The following is an 18298-nucleotide window of genomic DNA, read 5'->3' on the forward strand; positions in this document are numbered from 1 at the left end:
TAATGGGGCGGATGGAGTACTTTTTAAAAATCGAATAATTAAACCACAAAAAAGTTTCTAGACAATGTGGTTTGCTCAATTTCGGCACCGGTTAAAATTTACAGTATATAACCTCTGAACAAAGAATGAATTACATTTGAGATATTTTTACACTATTTGAAGTATAAGTACTAGTAGCATATATGTATGCATATTTCTGTTTGTAAATATGCGTGTTTATGTAATGTATGTTAATGTTTGAAATATTTATATTTCCGAATAACTCTACAAGTCTACGATAAACCAAGGTCATAATCACCCTTTATTTATCCCTCATTGTTATCTGTACTATTGTCTATAGGGCTCATTAATCCAATTAAACTCAGACTAGCTTTTTCAGATTTAATAATAATCAAATTTTCAATAGATAATTAGCGTATACAAAATCAATAAGCTTCATTATTAGTCATTAGATAGTTAATACTATTATAAATTAGTAATATCTTGTTTTTTTATTACTATCATCAAATTGTTTTTAGTTTTTCATTTAAATAATCACAGTAATAACTTTTTAGTTTTTCTCAACTATCCCATAATACTCAGAACTGAAACTAATATGCTCAAATTAAATATGATACGACAACAGAACAACATCGTTTCGGATACATCGTAATCTTTTAATTAACATTCAAAATAATACAATTATCGCCGTATCATACTTGATTTTATCATATTAGTTTCGATTCTGGCCATTATGGAAAATTGATAAAAAAAAAATAACAAAAATACCATAACTTTATATTTCAATTTCAAAAGCCATGGAAATAACAATAAGTTAATGGAAATTATAATTTAATTGATAATTATACCTTAATTATATATAGTAATAAGTTTTACCATATCTATGATGATAATCTAGATGGAAATTCGAAACCCCATCTACATAGAAAATTCCCTATATATATATGGATCGATATTCACAATCGATATTCACAATTCTCCAAAGTAATCAAATTATCAAAAGATTCAAAACCCTTTTCTCTCTCTTTTTGCAATGGCCGCAGTTCCCAAAACTGTAATCCTAGTGAGCTCCGACGGCGAGCGCTTCGTGATCGCCGAAACCCTAGCGAAGCAGTCGACAACGATCGGGAATATAATCGATGACGGCTGCTGCGACGCCCCGATCCCGATCCCCAACGTCAGCGGCAAAGTCCTAGCCAAGGTGATCGAATACCTCAACAACCACGGCGGCGGCGGCAGCAGCGCCGAGAAGGAGAAGAAGGACGAGGAGTTGTTCGGCGGCGTTGCCGTGAAAGAGCACCTCGACTATGCCACAGCTGCCGGCTATCTTGACATCAAAGGTCTAGTCGATCTCCTATCGAAGAAGATCGCCAATATTATAAAAACCAAAGAGGTGGAGGAGGTCAGGACCATTTTCGGCATCGAAAACGATTACACGCCGGCGGAGGAGGAGGCGATTAGGAAACAGTACGCATGGGCATATTGATCGATTATGTTTCAAATTAGGGCTTTTCTTTCCTTTTTTGTTTTTGGTGATAAATAATTATGGATTAGGGTTTTTTCCCCTATGTTGTTAGGAGAGAATTCGTTATTTCATAATTATCACGCATATTTTTTGTTCTTTATCATGTTCATCTTCAAGGAATACAATTTAATTTAATAAAGGGTTAATTAATCTTACACAATGTTGAGACGGTCGATTTCAAAAGCAATTTCAACTTTGCGATAGAGATGAATTTAGTTTAATAAATGGCTAACTCTCTTTTTTAAAAGAGGCATAATCAGACAATATAATGCTTTTCGAAAACACCCTTTGAGCATAATTTACCTTGGTTTAATTTGGCAAGTTTTTAGAAATTTAAGTTGTTACAAATTTCAAAAAATCTCTTTGAATAAATAAGGGTTGTTAATAACTAATGGAGTAATTTATTTGTGAATATAGTTAGCTGTGAATGGTGAAAAATACTCACTCCAATCCCATAAAAATAGAAGCTTTTCATTTTAGAAAATTTCTTTTTCTCTAATAAGATGGGACCTATTTTCACTAACACAATTTTCTTTTTATCTCTCTCCTACTTTTTTAATTATACATTAAAACTTATTCTATTTCAAAAGTTGTTATTTTTGAGAGACAGATGAAATAAGAGGTAATTATACTCACAACTAAGTTGGAGTTTGATGAAAAATAAGAGGTACTCACAACTAAGTTGGAGTTTGGTTCGTTGAACAAGATAATAGTAAGATACAATATGAGATAATCATGTAGCACAATAAATCTTGCTGTTATAGAGACGGGACAAGAGCTTTTGACAAAACATAACCGAATAAAAGATAAAATTAATTAATCATGACATTTAATCATAAGTAACCAGCCCTTAAAGTTAAAGAGTAATTAATTATAAACAATTATTCAAAACCATGAATATAACCAGTTGCGATGACAGATTAAAAACTCTCATTCACAATTAAAAGTAATTTCGAGATTGATTAAAATCACATTAATTATAAAGTAATACTATCAAAGAGACCCCAAAATCCCAATATATATAGAAGGGTCGCTAGCTATTCACATTTCTCTCCAAACTACTAATAAAATTATGAATAACGACTTTACGTTGATGGCGAAAACCGTAATCCTAGTGAGCTCCGACGGCGAGTGGTTCGAGATCGCTGAATCCGTGGCTGTGCAGTCAATAGTGATCGGGAACGTAATCGAAGACGTCGGCGGCGGCGACCCGATCCCGCTCCTCAACGTCACCGCTAGAGTCCTAATTAAGGTGATCGAATACCTCAAGAATCACGGCGGTGGAAGCGGCGGCGATGCGGAGAAAATGAAGAAGAAGGACGATGAATTGGTGAGCGGCGTCCCCGTGAAAGTGCTCTTTGAGTATATGAAGGCCGCAAACTATCTCAACATCGAAGGTCTGTTTGATCTCGTCTCGCAGAAGATCGCCGATTCGATCAAAGCCTGCAAACCGGAGGCGGAGATGGTGACCGATTTCTGGCCGGAGGAGGAGGCGGGCAAATACGGTAAGCGATTGCGCGTGGATTTAGGGTTTTCCTTTTCCAAGAAAACATGAAAAATGGTGAATAAGGCCACTCTTGTCACATACGTGTAAATTTCAGTGTGCGTGTGTTGGCTTGGTGTAAAATATTAGTAGTTCATGTTGAAGCAATGCGTGTTGAGTTTGAATCGATCGTTACTTTAAATTTTTGTTCATTTATCCATAAAAAGATAGTACTTGCATGTGTTATTTTTCAAGAAAATATTACTCCGTGCGATTTTGATAATGGTGCAATGATGTTTTCCCATTTCATCCACACTGGAATATGATTTTTTTTTAAACGATAAATTCGTTTTTTTCGTATTCATCGATCCTCATAATAAATTTACAAGAATATACATGAATGTTAGTATTAGCTCAATGCCCAAAGGGAGTTGCAATGGTTAGCCCAGTAAATATCAAACATTATGAAACGTTTATAGTATCAACGGGGAAACGGGTCAAAAAATATCCAAATTAAAATAATAATTTTAGAGTTTAGAGAAACATTTGTAATGATTAATTTTCAAAAACAATGGCTAGTTACAATATTCTACTATGAAACACTGTTCTTACGAAATCATGGAGAATAAAACAAAGTTAAGCGAGCATAGAAAGAGAAGTTACTTGATCAGAATTCTCAAACAATGTCAGCGCAAGTATTATTGTCACGTCTTATAAATTAATTAATTATTGAAAAATATTGTGCCAAAATACATGGATACTACCAGACAATGCTTTTGGAAAACACCCCTTAAGCATAATTAACCAAGTGTCCAAGTCTTTAGAAATTTAAGCTGTTACAAATTTCAAAATTGAATCTTAATAAGGGTTATTCATAACTAATGGAGTATTTAATTTATTTGTGTATATAGTTAGCTGTTGATGGTGAAAAAATATGGATAGCTGATAGCTCACACCTAATAGCTTAGTTGAAAAAAATAAGCAGCATTCAGAACTAATAGCTTAGTTGAGAGGTGACGTTCGATTTATTAAATAAAATAATCATAAGATACTAATACTACTCCTGAGATAATTCATAATTTGATTTATCTAGTATTATTATAATCTATAGAGGTAAAGGTGAGATGCTTGATCAAGTGACACATTCTAATCTTGCCAAAAATATTTAGAAAAAATACAATGAACAGGATATAATATTAGTATGACCTTTTAATAACAAGTAAGAAGCGCTAAGAATAGTTATTTATAGCTTAAAACAAACAACTCTCTTTCACAATAAAAAATAAATCACATTGAAAAAGTAATTCCCAAAATCCCCAATATATAGAAGGGTCACTATTCACATTTCTCCCAAAACTAATCAAATTATAACGAGTTTATGATCATGTCAGCTTCAAATTCGAAAACCGTTACCTTAGTGAGCTCCGACGAGGAGTCCTTCGTCATCGCCGAGTCCGTCGCGGCGCAGTCGATAACGCTCAGGCACATAATGGAGGACTCCGACGGCCAGATCCCGCTCTTCAACGTCACCTCTAGAGTCCTAACCAAGGTGATCGACTACCTCAAGAACCACGACGGCGGCGGCGCCGATGACGAGAAGAAGAAGAAGGACGATGAGTTGGTGAGCGGCGTCCCCGTGAAATTGCTCTTGGAGTGTCTCATGGCCGCCAACTATCTCAACATCGACGCCCTAATTGATCTCGTCTCGAAGAAGATCGCCGATTCGATCGCAGCCTGCAATTCGCTGGCGGAGATGAGAAGCTTGATCGGAACGGAGAGCGATTTCTCGCCGGCGGAGGAGGCGAATGTTATGAATGAGAACCAGTGGGCTTTTTTTCAACGGTAATTGATCGCTTCTTCATTTAGGGGTTTTTTTTGGGAATGTTTTTGGATTGGTGTAAAATAGTTCATGTCGACGCAATCCGTCGTAATTTTGTGTAAAGCAGTTCATGTCGAATTCGAACCCGTCGTAATTTGGTGTAAAATAGTTCGTATGTGTCGAGTTCGAATCCGTCCTACTTTTAAGTTTCTTTTCGTTTATACGTATAAAGATTAGGAGGATGAAATTCTCCAAGAAAACGAGAAAAAAAATACAAAGTCTGTTTTCCTTCTTCATCACTAAAATTAATATTTTCCATGTTGCCCACTTTGAAAACATATGATAAAAGACTTTATCTTCATTTTCACTCGAGTTCATGATAATATTATGATCCTTATAGTGACGCGATAATAATTCCCATGTCATCACATTGAATGATAAAAAACAATATTTGTTATTTATTCGCAAGAATATAACTAGTGATTATGAAGTCCTTAGCTCAAAGCCCAAAGGGAGTTACAGTAGTCAGCCCAGTAGAAAATACAAGCATAATGAAGCGTCGATACTCAACAAACATTAGGGAAACGGATCAAGAAATACCAAATTAAAATAATAATTTTAGATTTTTGTGATGTATTTCTATTTATAAATTTAAATAACAACTGTCCTTACGATATCATGAAGAATAAACTCCTGCACCACAACATGAGAGTACTTTGTTTCACACTTCAAATTACAACATGCATCACCACAAACTCCTGCACCACAACATATCTTATCTCCACATGCACCCAATCCAATTAAACATTTTTTAGCACTTCCGACTTCAACTGCCAAAAAAATATCCATAAAATGATTGTCTCACAAAATAAATTAAAATATTATTTCAAAATAAGAACTAAAAATTTATGATACATAGCATAAACCATGTCAGTATAATTTAAAACACGTTTTATGAGTAAAGAAAGCAATCGGAGATCAAAGCACGTATTTTGATTTTGATTTTGCTTTTCTTTAATGTCATTAATTTTCTTATTATAATTGTTGATTTTGATATAAGATGTAATCAACATTTTGAGTTTTGAATATTGAAACAATAATATCATGTATCCATATGTTTCGTTGTGATTAATTGTAGAGGCTTTTGCACAATGATTACATGAAAATGAAATACAAGAATTGTGACTATAGTATAAGAATTAAAAAATAAAAAACTTGGCAGAGCCCCTTATTTCTTACATGTTCCTATGCCATTTGATGCGGGATTAGAAACAAATAATATTTTTTACAAAAATACGTACAAACAAGTTTTAAAATACAACTCAAACCATAGATTAAACTTGACTGGCAATTAAACCACTTAAGCATAATTACCAAGTCTTTAGAAATTTAAGCTGATACAAATTTCAGGCCTATTTGACAAAAACCTTGATACCAGAACTCAATTATGACCGTTCGATTCTCGATTTGATTGCCATTCATTTATTTCCCCTCCTTAATTTATTTAGAGACAAAGTAATTAATTATTTCCTCTCGGTATAAATTTGTATTAAATGCAAGAATACTAACGAATCTCAGTGAAATTTTTTTAAAAATATATGATTATTAGTTATAGATCTATTTTTTTTTATAAAGAATCACAATTAGAAAATAATAATATTAGCTATGGAAGAATTAAGAATCACAATGGAAATATATTATTATTGATTATTGGATAAGTTTACTCAACTCATGAAACTATTTTACGGCGTATTAGGGATATTTGCCAAAATTAAAGATTATACACGTGAGTATAAATAACTTTTCGTATAAAGATTCACATATATACGCTAGAACACAAAACAGATTTATGATATCTCATCATTTCATTTCATATTCAAGTCAATCATATTGTTCCTTTCATATTACAAAACTAAACATTCTTAATGTCAAAATTACATAAGCTATTTAGGCACATAATGTCAAAATTACATAGCCTCTTTTTGATATAAAAGTAGACAAACTTAATAAAGAAGGTTCTTAATTAAAATATACTACTATAAAAATAACTTGAAACCCCCCAAAATATATAACACGAAAAATAACATTACATTTTATTTGGAAATGAAAAGTAAGTTGCTACTATAAAAACTATTAAACTAACAATCATGTTCGCAAATACACAATCTGGGGCCAACAACTCCAGAACAAACTGTAACTTACTTGACACTTAATTTGACAACATTGATCACTACAAACTCCTGCACCACAACATATATCATCTCCACATGTGCCCAGTCCAGTTAATCATTTTTCAGCTCTTCCAAATTCAGCTGCCAAAAAGATAACCATAAACGTCACACATCATAAATTGATTGTGCCACAAAATAAATTAAAACATTTAAAAATAAGAACTAAAAAATTTATGATACTTAGCATAGACCATATCCGTCCAATTATGGGATACGGGATAAGACACAAATAATATTTAGAAAAAATTATAAACAATAATAAAAATATAACTCAAACTATAGATTAAAACTGGCTAATAATTAGAAGTATTGTATAATATGTAGAATATGTGAAAAACTAAATAATTTACCTAAGACAAAAGAAAGGATCAACAGAATGCAAATAGATTGGTAGATTGAAGCCATTTTCAATTAAGTACTATTTTTTATAGCGAATTTCAACAGATTTACATCACCACCATATGATGTAGGTTAGAAATTCCTCTAAATTATGGATCGAAATATACGAAATAATTGCAGATCTAATCTCTAAATTACGTTTTTTCAATTGTTGTTGCGTTTTGTTAGCTGATAGATTCAAAACTGAGAAAATACTTCCAGATCCGAAATGTGTATGAAAATAAACTTGTTTTCCATCATTCATTGTTTTAGATCTACAAAAATACTTATTTGTAAATCTGAATTCCAAATTATGTTTTGGTATTTCTATTTTTATTTGGTCAGAAATGCAAAATTACGCATATTTTTTCAACCTTTTGGTTTTAAATCTACAAAATAATCATAGATCTAAACAAGAATTATATGTTTTCTGTATTTTTAATTACTTTATTTTGTCGAAATTGCAATTTATTTCCAATTCCGAAAGTTTATACCTAGAAAATTTGATAATTTCTTGTGCTGTGAGTTAATGGATGTGGATTCTGATATTTAAGCCAAGTTAATTTTATTACTGAATTAAATAGGCAAAAAGAAAAAAAAAATTGTGATATTGAAGGTGACTGACTATTTTAATTTTCTTGCAGAGACATTTTAAAAATGATTAACCACCTATTGATGAAGTATTGACAATACCAGATGTTGGAGAAATGTGGTGAGCATTATATTTTTATCTTGGAAGATAAATATAAACCTGTTTATATTTTTGATTGAAAGCATATTTCTATGTGATTAAGGTTATTGCAATTTACATAAATTTCAATAAATTAAAATAATTTTGTGACAGAAAAAAAAGCAACACATATGAGTGTGAGATTTGTTATTTGTAGACAATCCTATGAATTTTGGCTAGCGAAGCACATTCCATTATGCCTATCTCTTCTATACACCAAGACATATCTCTTCTATGCACGAGACATAAGATATTCTAATAATGAGGATAAATTATAAAGTAAAGTAAATTTTAAAAAAGTGGACAATAAAAATATAATAATGTACTATGGTTAAGAATATGTGTTAATTACAATAAGTATTCACAATATTATAAACACCTAACTCACTGTAAATGAAACATTTTTTACATTCGACAAACGATTTTATACAACTTTAATTTATAATATGAGTGGAGTAAAATAAAATAAAATAAATGGCAAAGGGAACATGTGTAAATAAGGATGAAAGAGTATGAGTTTCGACGAATGGAAATTAATATTCACAATATATGAATTATGCTGATCAATTAGTAGGATCGAAGACAAGGAAATATATTTAAATTAATAATTTGTAATTCAAATAAGAAATATTATAAATAATTTATTATAATAATTAATAACAATAGCAAAATTATTAACTTAAAACAATGTTAGAAATATAAATAGATCAAATAAAAACAGGCCCAGTGCATTATTAATTTATGGTAGATTAAAAATGTCATAAAGTGGCAGCCAAATAATTCATTATTAAACAGAATACACATTTATTTCTATTTTAATTTCACTAATGAACGCTCGAAATAATATTACATAATTTTTTTTCTATCAACTGGAAAGATTCTTCCTTTGAAAAAAATATAATTTAAATAGTTTAAATGAAAACAAAAATATACTAATATCAATAGTATGGTTGAAATACTCCTACCTCCTACCGTACCGAAATAAAAGTCACATTTTGCTATTTTAATTCGTCCCTAAATAAGAGTCACATTTCATTTATTTTTTCAACTCACTACTTTTTACAATTCTTAAAACTTGTGTTCACACAAAATAAATGTAACTCATATTGTGAGACAGAAGGAATATTAAATTATAGAACTAAATTTAGAAAATTTTGAAGAAATAATCAACGAATTTTTACACGATTTAGTATGGAATAATAAAAGTAAGGAAATAAATAAAATATAAAAGTCCATTTTAAAATTAGAAATAAGAAAAAATAAAATGTGATGGGTGACTTGTTATTGCAGCTCAATCTCTCTCCTCACCTACCATCTCAATCTTTCTTCATTTACGGTGGCCACCTCCACGCCGAGATGCCGCCGCCGTATTCCAGACGTCGCCGCTGCCCATTTCTCATTTCTTGTTCAGCCTCATCATCTCTCTCTGTGTGGATGAGATGCCGGTGGAGCTGCTCGTCGAGTGTCTTCAGATCTATCTGATCCGCCCTCACAAATCCGCCGCCGGTGTGGATGTCTCCCTCCACCATTTCTCCGGAAAGCGCCGATGCGAGGTCAGTGGAGCTTACAGTGTGAACGCGCAATAAGCGACGAACTTCAACATCGAAAAGGTAATCGGAATCCCTTTCAAAACACTAGAGAAATTAATTTTTCTACATGATTCTAAAAAATTGGCCAAAACCATAACAGATCTGAGCCAAAAATTCTCTTCCTCGTCAGATTTTTGACAAATACCCCAAAACTCTAAACCCTACTAAACCTAATTGATTTTCGCTTGCTCCTTGATTTTGGAAAAATCATCATGTTTGTTCTTTCATTGTGCCTAGCTCAAAATCAAGCAGGCATCTTTTTGGTTTGCAACTTAACATGTAACTGGGTTAATCAATTTGTAGCAAAGCGAGCCGATAAGTTCGGATAGTCCAATTGATGGGACTCCTAGACCTGCAGTTCATTCGTCCTGCTTAGTTTTGACTGCATCTGATACCAGCACTCATGGTGAATTTCTGTCTTTCATAAACATGCAAATGAGTGTCTTCCCCCATTGGTAACTATTTATCTGCTTCCTTTAGCTGTATACATATGTATTCAGTGCTAATTTCCTATATTTGCTGTCGCTGACAACGATTGCTCTCCTATCAGAATATGAGCCAACAGATTCTGAGTTACGGACACCGGAATTGATTGCTAAGGATACACATGGAAATGAATGGCAATTCAAACATATATTTAGAGGTGAGATACTGTGTTTGTTTTCTAGTAATTGTTTACTTTCGGTGTCACTGATGTTGTGTTGTTGTTTTGAGACTATATAAAGAAATCTATTCACTTGGGCCTTGTAGCAGGCATGGAAATAGTAGTACTCGCATGATACTAATAGATAGTATGTATAGATGTTATGTACTATTAGGTAAATCTGAGCTTTATCTGAGAAGTTCATTTGCAAAATCATTCCCACAATATCCATTCCACTTAATATTAAACTGTGAATTTTCATGTCTGGTTCTTTTTCATTGGTTTAGTATCCTATATCATCATGAATAGATTTGTTTGATTAACTTAAAGTTTACTCTCATATTCTGCAGAGGAAGAGAATGGGGTTTTAAGAGTACTAAACGACTAAAATTGGTGTTGTGCATTAAAGGTAATTTTGTTACCCTTAGAATAGTAACTTAATATGTATGCCATACTTTGCTAATATCTGTGATAATGTTATTTGGTGTCAATATGGGTGTATCTATTTTTAAGCATGCATCAAATTCTGAAAAATAAGAATTTAATTTGCACAAATCATATGCTGTTAAATGCATTCATGCAAGCTTGCAATATATATGACCATGCTTGACTGATCTTTAGAAGTTTGTGGTCAGTTTGGTCCCAAAATAGATAATATTCTTAACTATTGATTAAAATAATAAACTACAATTGATATTTTAAACGAAAATAAACTATAATCTGAATTTTATCAACACCTCTGTAATTTGTATGTTCAAATTTTTTTTTTTAATTAACATATAAACTTTACTGTCATATTCCGCAATGTTTTCTGAGTGCAAAAAGACTAAAATTAATGTTGTGAAGTCAAGGTAACTTAGAAATTACCTAATATATAATTATGTATGCCATACTTTGCTAATAACTGTGATAATGTTGTCATTTTGGTGTCAAAATGACTGTTTGTAGAAAGCATAAGCAAATTCTGAAAATAAATATTTTACTTTGCATGATTCATGTGGTGTCAATATGACAGTTTGTAGAAAGCATAAGCAAATTCTGAAAACAAATAATTTACTTTGCATGATTCATGTGCTTTTGAATACAATGATACATGCATGGAATATCTATGAGCCTATATTTGTGAACCAATTTTCTTGCATGCATTCTTTGGAAGAGAAGTTTGAATTCTGGTGCCCTATAAACAAAAAATTAACATAAAATTAGTAAATAGAAACATATATATTATGTATAACTTTCTATATTTCATGTATTCTATTTTGGTAAACATACCAGCCTATCATGGAATACTACTTCCAAAGTGCTATCATTGTTGTCTCCAGAATTGTATTCATAAACACGGATGCAACGGACCTTGATGGTAGAGTTGTAACTTTAGGTAGAAGATTGTCCTGCAATTAATGAATGGTGCCATTGTTTGAGATACAGTGCTTTCTTCTATTGAAAAGAAATATTCAAAAATCAGTGACTAATTTAAAGAATGTCTGCAGTATTTAAACTAACAGCCTACTTTGTGCAGGAAATTATCCCAATAGATTGCAAATAGATGTGTCAAAAAAGGCAAATCATTGAACAGAAATTGTAAAATGAGGTCAGTGCCTTTTTATGAGAATCAACCGATCACTTAAATTGAATAAGACTGTGTATTAAGTTCAGAAACAAGAACAAATAATTTCATTCATTAGTTGTAGGAACTTCGTGATCCAAAATATGAATGAGAGATAGCACTCAAGATTTCACAGATGAGGTGCATCACGGCAATGACAAATACAGGTTAGAAAACTACCTTCATAGTGTTGTGCTAAGTAGTTATAGAAACTTATAAAAACATATGTAACATTAAGGCATAATATGAAACTAAAACAGAAATAATTAGTGATAAAGCAGAAATAGCAGAAACTGAAAGAAATACATTAGGAATAAAGACTGCAGATTCATAGAAAAATAGATAAACAATAAATGAGCAGTGATTTAAGTGAGAATAGATGAATTAAGAAGAAGAAAGATTCTGAACTATTTCTGATGATGCATCTGCTGAATGATTTTGGTTGAGAGAGTTTAGTGAGAGTGTTGAAGGAGTGAGTGGCAGGTTATTTACTTATTTATAGTGCTCACCTCTTTAGCATGCTTGTGGGAAATTGCATGTTCCCAAAAAAACATAATCATGAGAGACCTTCCACTTAATAACTATTTTCTATTTTAAAAAAACATCTGATAATAATATTCATACTTAAAATACTTTAACAACTTGCATGCCAAATATTAATACAAAGTCTTTTACACTTATATTCATATTAATATTAATATTAATTAATGTTAATACGAATATAAGTTAAATATTACTAAATATTACAGATTCATGTTTCATAAATTCGGCCTATTTAATTTCATAAGTTTGCAACCATATAAGGTCATTTAAGGCCCAATTCATTTAAGCAATTATTAACTCCACTTGTATTAAAAAACCAAAACCTAACCCACCCTAAAAATATAATACTGCCTCTCACTCTCCACTCTTCAGAAACAGGAAAGAGAAGGAAAAGAAAAGCGGCTCTCTCTCTTCACTCTACAATCATTATAGAGAGATGATAACATTGCAAGCATGGGCGGCTACAACACCTACTCTACTGCATCAAGACATCACGATATTGAAAAAAGGTATGTAATTCTTTCTTTTCAAGCTGTGTCCTATATCTATATTTGACAACATAGTCATATCTAACTTACATGAGCATAATGTTGATAAGGTATTATAGATTATTAGAGTCAAATTTCAAATACAATTACTACTCCTTGCAAATATTAGTTCTAGAATGCTTTGCAAATCCTATCATCAATTTATTTAATAGGATGTATTATGTCTCCAGTTTTCTTTACACAAACGAATTCAATGCTTAGTTTTTAAAATATATATACTACTTGATAGGTTTTTCATTTTGTATGGTATCTATTCATTTACAACAGATTTATAAATTTATATTCTGTCCCACTCTCTCTGCCTCTTTCTTTCTCTCTCTTATTTTTCATGTTCTAAAATTTTAATTTTGTTCTCCCTTTTTTTTCATGTTCTAAAATTGTGACTATATTCTCTCACTCTGGATTTCACAAATGCTTCATTGATAATTCTAAATATAGGTTTTAAATATGAATACTAACATAGTATTATTTAACTTTGTTCAAGGATAAATTGCATTGGAAATAGATAATTGTTATTGCTTTGCAGGAAAGACTTTTGAACATTTAATATTTTGTCACCCTCTCCCTCTCTCTCTCTCTGTATGTCATGTTTCATATTCTAAAATTATGATTTTTTTTTTCTCATTTTTCATTTTCTAAAATTATGATTTTATTCCCTGCCCCGGATATATAGGTACAATTTCACTCATAATTTCAAATGTATACATTATAGGTTTTAAGTATGAGTACTAACATATTATTAATATTTTTTTTAAGGATTAATTGCGTTGGGAAGAGCTGTGAAGATATTCTGGAAGAATAGAATATATATATATTGTGTAATAGTATAATAGTATTTTCTTTCAAAAGCCTATGCAAGTATAGAACACATAGGCTGCATCCTACCCCCACACAGTTCTCGATACATACAAAGAAAACTGATACTATAAGCTTTACTTTTAATCAACTGGACTTTACAATAAGCTTGATAGACATCATGTTATTATCTTCTTTCTATTCTCTATTGTTATTGCATTTATGATGTTGTTTGAGATAAATTATGACTTTAGCGTAATGTCTTACCTTTAATTTCATTAATATGCCGATCAACAATGCTAGTGATGTAATGTTTTGAAGAAAAGACACATTGTACATCTTATTTTGCAACCAATGTTGATGTTGCTAAATTGCTTGAAAGTATCGATCCTTTTAAACAATTTAGTCACCTCTTCATTGCTTTCCAACATATATGTACTATTTGCCTTTCTCTTGCAACACATTTACGTTATCAACATTGTTTATCGTTGTATTCATGTAAGTAAAGTAAGACATCACGGCGAAGTTTGTATGCCTCTCAAATAATATCCCAAAAGCAATAAGTTTAGACAATAATACATTACTATTGAAGAAAGGTGGAGTTGGTTGTAGAAGGCTAAGGAGGTGAACATCATGTCTATCTAAGTAATTTCAACCTTGTCAGAACTGAATGCCTTTTTCTATCAGATTGGTTGCCTACTTGAATAGAGTGTTCTTCACATGCCACTTAGTTCTTGAGCTTTTTTCGTTAACATGGGTTGACTATATTTAGTGATAAGTTGCAAAATGTTATTTGAATATTTTTGTATCTTAGCGAGGTTGAGGTGGTTGCGATGAGAAGCTTCGATAGGTGAAGAGGCCCTTCTTCTTTTGTTTGTCCATGGAAGTTGTGTATCATCTTTGTTATTTCCAAAAAGACATAGCTCAATTACTTGCTCAAAATGATGGCTATGGTGTATTAAAGATATTATCCATAATGGAATTTGTTTTTTCAGCATATACATATCGTGTCACATGAACAATAACCAAAATATTCTTAGACTTTGATCAATTGGGATATAACTATATAAGTTTTGTTTTGTTTCACATAGCATATAACGAAGCAAGCATGATTTCAGCTAAGCCATCTGCTCTAAAGTAGCAATGTCTGATTTAGTCTATTTGCTCACAAATCTTGCCCAAAAGAATTCTAATACGGGCTCATTAACGTGCTTCTTGCCTCGTTGCATGTTGCTATATGTACATCACGCGTCACCAAGATCGGATGCAGACACTCACGGGCCACGGCAGTAGTTTCCTAGTCATGTGTCGGCCAATCTCCTTGGATCCTAACTTGTTTTTGAGTCTCTAATTTTAATGTATTCTCAAAACAGATTAAGGAAGCTAAAACTGCAGAGAAATGAATTTGGTGCTCCAATTTCTCTTGTATACCTGATAAATATATTAGTGAGTAACATTTTTCTTTAATTAGTTGGCAGCAAAATTTAATACTATGTGTTCTTTAAAATTGCAATTATTTTCATTCACGCTTGCACTATGTTTCTATGTTACCATTTATTTTAAATGTATTTTTGTTTTAGTTAACTTCCATTAATATTTTATGATTTAGTATTACTTGCTTTATTACCAAGATTTTTATATTGGTGAAGGGCGTGAATGTCGAAAATTAAAATCTATACGCTAATAAAAAATTAAATTGTATCTACTTATTTTATCTCATATATTTAAAATCTATACACTGATATTTCATTTCATACCACTATCATCCATAATTAAAATTCAATAATTTTGATTGTGGTTGTTGTATAACATTCCCTCTGTCCCACTGAAGATGACCCACTTTCTTTTTTGGTTTGTTCCAACCAAGATGACCTTTCACTAAAAATGGAAACACGTCTCTACTTTATTCATTCTCTCTTACTTTACTCTCTCCACTTCACACACAAAATAAAGTTGCATAAATTCTCATGCCGCCCAAGGAATAGGTCATATTCTTTGGGACGGAGGGAGTTGTATATTATTAATGTGATTTCTTACAAATTAATTATCACGTGATTGAAAACAAGAAGAAAAATTATTTCCTCTGTCATAAAAAAAAATGGGCTTTTGATACAATTAGTAAAGTAAAATAAAAGATGATGAGAGTAGTTAAAGTAGTGGTACTGGATAATAAGACTCATATTATTGTTTAATGAGTTGTAATAATGGACTATAATGATATAAGTTGTAAATATATTGATGTATATAGATAATGAGTTGAATAATGCTCAAATTTGTGTGAGACATATTTTGATGTATAGATTTTAGTTGTGATAATAAATAGTTTTAGATATTTACTTTTATTATACTAATATGTACTTTTGTGAATGAATAATATAAGTTTATTAAATACTCTTAATTGTCGGACTAAGTGCTGCAAATTAAGTTTAACTTATTTTGTTGGATATCTATAAACTTTAAACTTGAATCATGACCATTTTTATTAAATATGATTTTAAGTATGTTATTTATATATTTATACAACTCAGTTCTCTTATCTCATTTATTAACATTTTATCTTTCCAGCCCTCTTTCGTATTTTGGGGAGTACTTAACTTGCAAGACTGATGTAGATTTAAACATTAAAATACGAAATTAAACTTCTAACAGTTAACACACATGAAACAAAATGATTATATTTATAGGAACGATATCTCACACAAATCCAGATAGCCTTGATTCATTTTTTATTTAATTCGTCCATTTAGTCTAGTTAAGGCGGACATCTATAAAAGCATTTACAATGAAAATAATCAAATTGAAATTGATTATTTAAACATTGTGAATGATAGAATCTATCTCCCATATAATGCCTGCAATTGTCATCACATGTAGAGGGATAATCGTCGTCGCACGTATCTCCAATTTCCAAATCACACGTTTCAGCTCCAAGACATCCTATAATACTCGAAAAATTGGGGACAATTACAATTATATACTTAAATGTAAATAATCTTAAAAATTCTGTATTCATGTTATCATGAGCACTGATTGAAGTTGAAATCTTTATAATTACAAAATAAACTGAAATTAATAGTATGTAATTTACAACTATATTTTAAAGTTTATATTAGTAGTATTTGTTCTGTAAAATATTCAAATAATACCTGTAATGAGAGCAGAGCCGAGGATACAAACCAGCAACAAATGAAATAGTTTTGCCATTATATTTTATGAGAAAATGGTTTATGACACCCATATATATATACAAGCATATGTGTTTTTGGGTTATAATTTTTGAAATTTGATTTCCAGAACCCAATGCGAGATAAAATCAATTATTGTCACGGTCCAAAATTAGATTTATATATACTATCATCAATATCATGAATTAACTAGAGACACGATATTATGAATTGCCACTGTATCATATTATGAATTGACTAGATACACAAAAGAATTATAAAAAATCACATCATAATAAAGTTCATGCAATTCAAATAACATTTTAAGTAAAATAAAATTCAAAACACGTTGGAAAGGTACATCATAGACTTTTATACAATAATATAATATATACTACAGTAGTATATTGTATTAAATGTTATTAATTGTATATTACAGTATACGCGGACAATAAATATATACAGATTAAACATATAAGACTAAACACAAATTAATCATTAATTATATCTTTAAATATTTCAATTTCAATTTCAATTTCAATTTCAATTTCCTATATCCTCGCTATAAATTTTATAAGGGGGTAATGTATTCAAAACTATTAACTTTGAACATAGTCTAACATCTTTGTGTCACACGTCGGCGGTTCCCGGCCCAGCTATTGACACAAACATCGTTATGAATTTTTTATAATAAGAAAATTATATTGTGCAGTTGTTGGAATTTCTACCACCCATTAATAAAAACTATATAGCGATCGATCATTACAAATTTACAATTTCAATCCTGATTGGTGATGATTACAATTATTCATATATAGGGTGAGAAAAAAAAAGCTGAAAATCTAATATCTGAACTGATTCAAGCCGAAATTTTAAAATACGGTTCGATTTTTTTTTGTTCTGATGAAAAAAAAACCTGAAAAACAGAACTATATTTTAATATTATATAAATATATTCTATTAATTTTATATGTATATATATTATATATTCTATATACCGTATATATATTATATGTATATATATTAAATTCTGTGCAATAGCATTTATATAATATATTATATAGTATTATATTATGTATTGTACATTCAAATATATACAATATATTATGGAGTACAATTATATATTACTACTACTTTCGTCAACAAAAATATGTACTCTTTTCTTTTTAGCCCATAAAAATATGTACTTTATAATTTTGAAAACTCTTTTTTCTCTAATGAGGCGTGACTCATTCTCTACTAAC

The 18298-nt window shown here is 30.8% G+C and overlaps 1 long non-coding RNA gene and 3 pseudogenes across 5 annotated transcripts; all 4 read left to right on the forward strand.

Annotated features, from left to right (window-relative positions):
• Positions 1–986: 986 nt before the first annotated feature.
• LOC125211565 (SKP1-like protein 5 pseudogene) lies at positions 987–1664 on the forward strand (annotated as a pseudogene).
• Positions 1665–2618: 954 nt separating this feature from the next.
• LOC148930893 (SKP1-like protein 12 pseudogene) lies at positions 2619–3080 on the forward strand (annotated as a pseudogene).
• A 1303-nt stretch (positions 3081–4383) lies between these two features.
• Positions 4384–4856, forward strand: LOC148930894 (SKP1-like protein 4 pseudogene; annotated as a pseudogene).
• A 4581-nt stretch (positions 4857–9437) lies between these two features.
• Positions 9438–15357, forward strand: LOC125215335 (uncharacterized). Of its 5 annotated transcripts, none has more exons than XR_007175248.2 (8): positions 9438–9776; positions 10059–10210; positions 10306–10398; positions 10749–10807; positions 11918–11989; positions 12084–12171; positions 12920–13056; positions 15150–15357. It is a non-coding gene; the product is annotated as an uncharacterized LOC125215335 (long non-coding RNA). The 5 variants fall into 5 exon arrangements; XR_007175247.2 differs by lacking the exon at positions 15150–15357 and adding an exon at positions 14705–14891; XR_007175246.2 differs by lacking the exon at positions 15150–15357 and adding an exon at positions 13852–14091.
• Positions 15358–18298: the final 2941 nt, after the last annotated feature.

Source organism: Salvia hispanica, chromosome 3 (assembly GCF_029641045.1).
Source record: "Salvia hispanica isolate PSC_SH4W2 chromosome 3, Shi_PSC_v1, whole genome shotgun sequence".
In the NCBI taxonomy this organism is placed as follows: domain Eukaryota; kingdom Viridiplantae; phylum Streptophyta; class Magnoliopsida; order Lamiales; family Lamiaceae; genus Salvia; species Salvia hispanica.